This window comes from Vicugna pacos, chromosome 19, assembly GCF_048564905.1.
Source record: "Vicugna pacos chromosome 19, VicPac4, whole genome shotgun sequence".
In the NCBI taxonomy this organism is placed as follows: Eukaryota; Metazoa; Chordata; class Mammalia; order Artiodactyla; family Camelidae; genus Vicugna; species Vicugna pacos.
In genome coordinates this window covers 22602289-22609031 of record NC_133005.1, presented here as the reverse complement: position 1 = coordinate 22609031, position 6743 = coordinate 22602289, and the positions used below count along the sequence as shown (strand labels likewise).

Below are 6743 nucleotides of genomic sequence, written 5' to 3'. Positions count from 1 at the left end.
CTCAGTTAACTGTCAAACATTTAGTTAGACTTCACTTCAGGATGTCTGCCTCATGGGGGCCGGAACCATGTCTGTTTATTCACTGCGCTGCCCCCAGCAGCTAGAACAGAACCCAGCACACAGTAGGTGTTCAGTAGATGGTGTAAGTCGAATGCAGATAATACATGTATAATATGCCCCAGGTGTTAATACACTAATCATCTGACTTAATCTACACGGTCAGTGAAATAGGGGTTATTATCATCCCCATTTTATAAATAAATGGGGCACAGCAATGTTAAAGACTAACTTACCCAAAAGTACCCCACTAATAAAGGTGGAGCCAGAGATAGATTGTAATCCAGTCTAGTCTGCCTTGCATCTTAGCCATTACTCAACACAGCCTCACTCCACTCGTTTGCTGTGTGATCAGGGCACATTGCCTAACCTCTCTGAGCCTCAATGTCTCTATCTTTTAAAATAGTATCCAGAGGGAGGGATAAATTAAGAATTTGGGATTAGCACATACAAACTACTATATACAAAATAAATAAACTACAAGGTCCTACTGTATAGCACAGGGAACTATATTCAACAGTTTGTAATAACCTATAATGAAAAAGAACATACGTATGTGTAACTGAATCACTATGCTGTACACCAGAAACTAACACAACATTGTAAATCAATTATACTTCAATTTAAATTTTTTTAAAAAAAGAAAGCTGAAAAAACATAGTATCCATGTCACAAGGTTACTGTGAAAGTTCAATTCCTGTAGAGCTCTTAGACCCCTGCCTGGCACGCAGTAACACCTTGGTTCCGGTGATCCATTCTCATTCGATATTCTATTAGCCATTATGACACAAAAGGACATAGAATGAAACTTTCCAGATGGACAAACCTTCTATGATTTCTAGAGAGTCTTGGGAAACTTGGTCAGTTATGGAGGCTGCAAAGAAGAAAGCCTGAAGGGGATAATGTGAAAATGGTGACCCTGTCCAGGCAGGTTGATTTGTAAATTACCTTCCTCATCCCTTAGGACCCCAAAGATTGCCCAACATGACACAGTCTCTGGCCCTCGGGAGCATTTGCTGAGTGAACAAATGCATGAACGGTTAGATAGATGAATGGATGGCTGCCGGTAGAGTGTGAACTGGAAGATCAGACAGGAGGCAGGGAGACCAGTGAGTGTCTAGAGCAACTGTCCAGGTGAGAGAGAGTGAGACCTAACCCTGCAGGGAGCACGGGGATGGGGCAGTAAGAGAGATAGGAGGGGAGCCCTGCAGGATTCTCTGACCTAGAGCCTCTATCTGCGTCCTCTCTCAAAATCCCTCTCGTGTTCCCCTCTCCTTGCCCTGCACTGTTCTGGGTCCCTTTCCTTTCCCCTCTGCATCTCCAAGTCTTGCCCATTTCCATCAGCTGCCCCAGCTCTGCTTCCTCTGGGAAGACTTACTGACGCTGCAGCTCCCCCTTACTTGCCCTGCAGCAAGCCTTTCCCATTACACCGACCAAAGTGCAGGAAGGGGTTCCCCAAACAGAAATCGGAAGAAGGGGGAATGGATTCTGTAGAGGTGAGTAACCAACCTTTACCTACTATAAGGGCCTACTGTAAATTTGCTTTGCCATTTATAGATGAGGAAACAGCCTCAGAGAGGTGAAGTCATTCTCACAGTTTGGAAGGGGCAAAGGCAGGCTTCCATCTGGCACCAGAGCCCAGACTCTAAAGTGCTCCAGCACTTTCCAGGCAACATCTGCTGGAACTTGGGCTGGACGCAGGGTAATTAGGAGAAGGACGACATTCCCAGGAGGCCTTCCGGACGCCCTCTCGGACGGCCTGACACTTGGCAGCATTGGCTTTAATTAAAACCGCACTCAGATCAAACTCGTCTGAGACTCTCTGGGGGGACAGAAGAGCTGGGAGGTGGCAGCCACGGCCTGTGTGTCAGACCTCAGTCTAGCCAGGCCTGGAGGAAGTAAGGCTCCGTCCTCACAGAGCTCTGTGGGGTTATTCTGAACGGTGGTAAGTCACATTTATTGAGTACTTTCTTTATGGCAGACACAGTTCTAGGTCCTTTGTGAGTCTTAACTTCTTTCATCTTTTCAGCAACTCTGTGAAGTTGGCGCTGTTATTAATTGCCATGGTTGAATTATGGAAACTGAGGCACCACGTGGTCTCAACTCAGAGGAAGTGCTCAGTAAGTGCTGCTGTTTATCATTATATTAAATAATGACACCATTATATCCAAGGATCCTTAAACCTTGGATTCTGTGGGTTTCTCCAGGACTCAGTTTCTCCATCTGCAGCTCTTGCCATCTCTCAAAGACTCAGTTTCTACCACATCGTGGAACCATCATGTTCTATTCCCTTTCTCTCCTGCCCTCTCTCCGCTCAAAGGCCAGCGTTTGGACAAGGGTCATCGTGAACTTCGACTCATGGGAACATACCCCAGTGATCGGGGGAAGTCCAGTTAGGTGCCAAAAGACTGCTGAAAGAACCAAATGAGCCAACATTCGTAGTGTTCAGCATGAGGCCTGCATATAGCAGATGCTCAAAAATAAATAATATTGCCATGAAGTTGTCTAAGGTCCCTAAATTAATAAAAGCAGAGCTCAGATTTAATCCCAAGTCTGAGAGTCAGCAAAGTAACACTTTTCACTATGTACTTTTCATCATGTGACATAAAGGCTGGAGGGAATGGGACGAATGATTTACTCACCTCTGTTTTAGTCAAAGGCACGAAATTAGTGCCAGGTAGATCTTGGATAACCCTGCATTGGAAAGACAGATAGATGGGTGTGTGTGTAGATGAATGAAAGGATGGACAGATGGTGGGGTGACTGGATGGGCAGTAGACGTGTGGGTAGGTAGCAGGATGGATAAGATGGACGGTTGCTGGTTGATTGGCTGGGTGGAAGAGTAAATTGGAGATGGTTAGGTGGAAGGATGGACGTGTGAGTGGCGGGGCAAATACTTGCATTCTTGGATGGACAAATGAACGGGTAAGTGGCAGGACAGATGGGAGGACGGGCAGGTAGCTAAGTGGGAGGGCAAATAGAATAATGCTGACAGAAGCACGGGTGAATGTCTCTGTCCTCCTGGCTACCTCTTCCCCGCTGCCTTTTCCAGTGGAAAATTGAAAATCATGGGCCCTGGGAAGACATTTCCCTGTGTGGTCTGTTAATAGAGGCCCAGAAAGGCCAGCTGAGGCTGAAAGCTCACCCCCCACCAAGACCCTGTCATTAGCCATGCTCCCCTACCCCGCCTTTGGGAGAAAGTATAAGCTGGTGGCCACTGAGGGGCCCACCCAGGCTCCTCATTAAGCCTTATTAAGCCCACAGAGGGGGAGGAAGAAAGAGAGGAGCCCTTTCTCCCAAAGGTCAGCTGTTGGGAAAAGAAGGCACAGATGTGCTCTGGGGGTGGTCGTCTCCTCTCGAGCCCCAAGGAACGCAGACATTTGCCTGACCCAACCGCCTTCACTGCCATCTTGCAGGCTGGGAAACCAAGGCCATACACGAGAGGAGAGGGGCACACGCAGCCGTAGGCACAGAATCAGACTCACACCCAGGCCTCCTGACTCACAGACTGTGGTCTTGCCTTTCCCCGAAATTCACAGCCTCCCAGTAGACATTGGAGAAGGAGAGGAATGAACATGAATGGGGCTCCTACAGACGCTGGGCCCTTGAGCTGAGCATCTTCTGTTGGCAAAGCCACTGGTCTCCTCTGTGTTCCCACTGGTAAAATGAAAATTATTTGTCCTTTCATTGTTTCAACACCTATTTATTAAATATCTACTATGGGCTAAGCACTGATCTAGGTGATAGAAATATGGCACTAATTAACTACACAAGGTTTCCACCCTCACAGAGCTTTTACCTTCTAGAAGGGGATAGAGACAATAAACTAGCAGATAAATAAAATGTACTATGAAGAAAATCAAATAGGCTGAGACGTATGGTAATGGAAGGGACAGTTTTGGATGGGATGATTGGGGCAGGAGGGCTTCTCCTTCTCGGAGAAGGTAACTGTGGCCAAGGTGGTCAGTTGCCCATCAAATCCATACTCCCTTTGCTGGTGTCTGGCTGGAACTGACCAGTGGCTGCCCAGGCAGGGGTAATGTGTCCCAGCCCCCTCTAGGCATTTAGGTGTGGCCATGTGACCAGCTCTCGCCAATGGGATGGGAGCAGAATTGGTAAGTGCCACTTCCTAAGCTAGGCTTTCAGAAGTAGGTAAGCTTCCTTCATGTTCTTTCCTTTTCCCCTGGTGGAGTGCAAATGACAGCAAGGCCCCAGGATGGAGGAGCCCGGATCCCTGCATCACCACGTGGAGGAGAGCCATCTGCTGCATTTGCACATCCATTGCGTAAGTGAGAGGTGGACTTCTAGGTGCTTGAGTCATTGCACATTTCTGGGCCTTTTTGTTCCAGCACTTTAGCCGAGCTCAGGCATACTATGTTTGAACCGAGATCTGAAAGACACGTGATGAACTGGTTTAGGGCATCTCAGGCAGAGGAGGTGGAAAGTGAAAAGGCCTCAAGCAGGACTGAGCTTGGCGTATCGGAGAAAGGGAAAGGCTGTCAGTGTGGCCAGGATGAACGGCACAAGAGGTGAGACACACAGGCAGGGCCTCAGCAGGAGTCCAGACTTTAGGGGAGGCCACTGTGGGTTGGGCCAGAAACAGAGAAGAGATATAAACTGATTTGCATTTTGAAAAGATCCCCCTGGCTGATACACAGAGATGAGCTGGAGGGAGGACGGAGTGGACGTAGAATCAGGGTGGGGGCGGCTAGTGCAGTCATCCTGGCAGGAGGTGATGGTGGCCTGGAAGAGGCTGAGGATAACAAAGACAGAATAAAGTGGATGAATTCAGGGTATATTTTGGAGGGCTTGCTAATGGGTTGGTTGCGGAGGGTGAGAGAAAATAAATAATCCAAATAAAATCAAATGGAGGAGCCGATATATATTAATAGACACTTTGGGGGAATCTTTCTAGCTCACAGCTGCCTGCCTCCCCTGAGAACTTCCTGCCAATGGGAACTCTGTTTAGCGCACAACTTGGCCCCTCCTCTGTTGCTGAATGGACCAGCAATGGGCTCCTGATTGGGGCTCAGCTAATCAGATCATTCTGGCTGTTGGAGGTGTGGCTGAAGTGGGAACTGGACCAGGTCCAAGACTCTCTTCCTTGATAGAGATCCCAGGGAGATGGGCCTAGAAGCAGAGAAAGAATGAGCTCTCCCAGGCCATCCACCCACCCCATAGGAGAGGACTCAGAGGGTGAGAGAAAAAAATAAAATAAATAACTGAAAATGGAGTTTCCCCCCATCAACCACAGCCAGAAATGCCACAGATAAGCAAGAAGAGGCTTGCCTTTGCAGAGTGCTGGCCTGGCAGGGCAGGAATGGGTCTCCCAGGGCAGAGGATAGGTTGGGGTAGGCCAGACTTCTGTGCCCCAGGCTGAAAGGCATGACCTCCTCATCTGTCAGGTGGCTGAGTGTAGCAGATTATATTTTCCAAAATGACCACAGCAATAATTCCATTCCCACATGCTCTTTGAGAACCTTGCCCTCTCTTTCACCAAGAGGGGGAGACTATTTCCCCTCCCCTGGAACCTAGGCAGAACTTGGGACTGACAACAAATAGAAATGCAGCAGAGATGACACTGTGGGGCTTCCAAGGCTGAGTTAGAAAAGATGTTACAGCCTCTCCCTGGCTCTGTCTTGGAACACACCCTGGGAGACCAGTCTCCATGTTGTGAGGAAGCCCCAGCCCCAAGGAGAAGTCAGATAAAGATGATTAGGCTGACAGCCCAGCCAAGGTCAAGTGTGCAGGTCCTGGAATCTACCTGGGCTCAAATCCATGACCCTTAGTGAGTTCTTTCACCTTATTTCTTCATCTGTAAACTGAGGATGATAATAATAATACCTTCTTCCTATGGTTTTGTCAGAATCACATGAGTTAATCTGTTTAAGCACTTGGAACAGTGCCAGGTAAGGTGAGCTAGTTATAAAGTAGTAGCAACGGATACAGAGTCCTTGACCAATGAATGCATGGGCTTGGCACACAGTAGGTACTCAGTAAATGGTCGGGATCTTCCTTCACTTTCTCTTACTCCATAACGTGTATTACCACCCAACATGATATTTATCTGCTTACAGGACTGTGGTCCCTGTCCTCTGCCAGAATGTGAACACGAGTGCAGGGGTTCTCTTTTATTCTCTGTTTTATCCCCAGGGCCTAGAACCGTGCCTAGCACATAGTAGGTGCTCAGTAAATATTTGTTAAATGAGTACATTTCTATTCAAGTTCTTAGTTCTATGCTTGGCATACAGCAAGTGCTCACAAGATGCTGATCCTCTTCACCCTTATCAGCCTTTCCCTCTTGCCAGCCCTGTTTCTGCCTACTCCAGGAAGCCCTCCTGGGCCTCACAGCATCACTGATCACCCTGTGGCCCTAGGGTATTAGCCATGCCAAGTCAAGTTCTCCACTGACGACCTGAGCCTGCCTCTCACATGCTTCATCCTTCCTGTTGAGCAAATACTAACCTTGTTTCCCCAGCCCTCCTGCCTGGCATGTGTGTCGTGCCAGGACTTGGGGACCAGAACCAGCCCAGAGAGGAACCCCTGATTCCCCGCCCACCCCCAACTCCAGGCCAGACACACTCTTGGCCCTAGACAGACCATGGAGATTTTCCACATTGCTGAGGGCCCCGTGGTCAGATGCCACCAGCTCCACCCCTCTCCCAGCCCTCCTGGCTGCAGGGGCT

At 48.6% G+C, this 6743-nt stretch overlaps 1 long non-coding RNA gene across 1 annotated transcript; it reads left to right on the top strand.

Moving 5' to 3' along the window:
• Positions 1-881: 881 nt before the first annotated feature.
• On the top strand, positions 882-2557 carry LOC140687263 (uncharacterized). Its single transcript, XR_012061448.1, has 4 exons — positions 882-984; positions 1615-2002; positions 2087-2177; positions 2265-2557. It is a non-coding gene; the product is annotated as an uncharacterized lncRNA (long non-coding RNA).
• The last annotated feature ends 4186 nt before the right edge of the window (positions 2558-6743 follow it).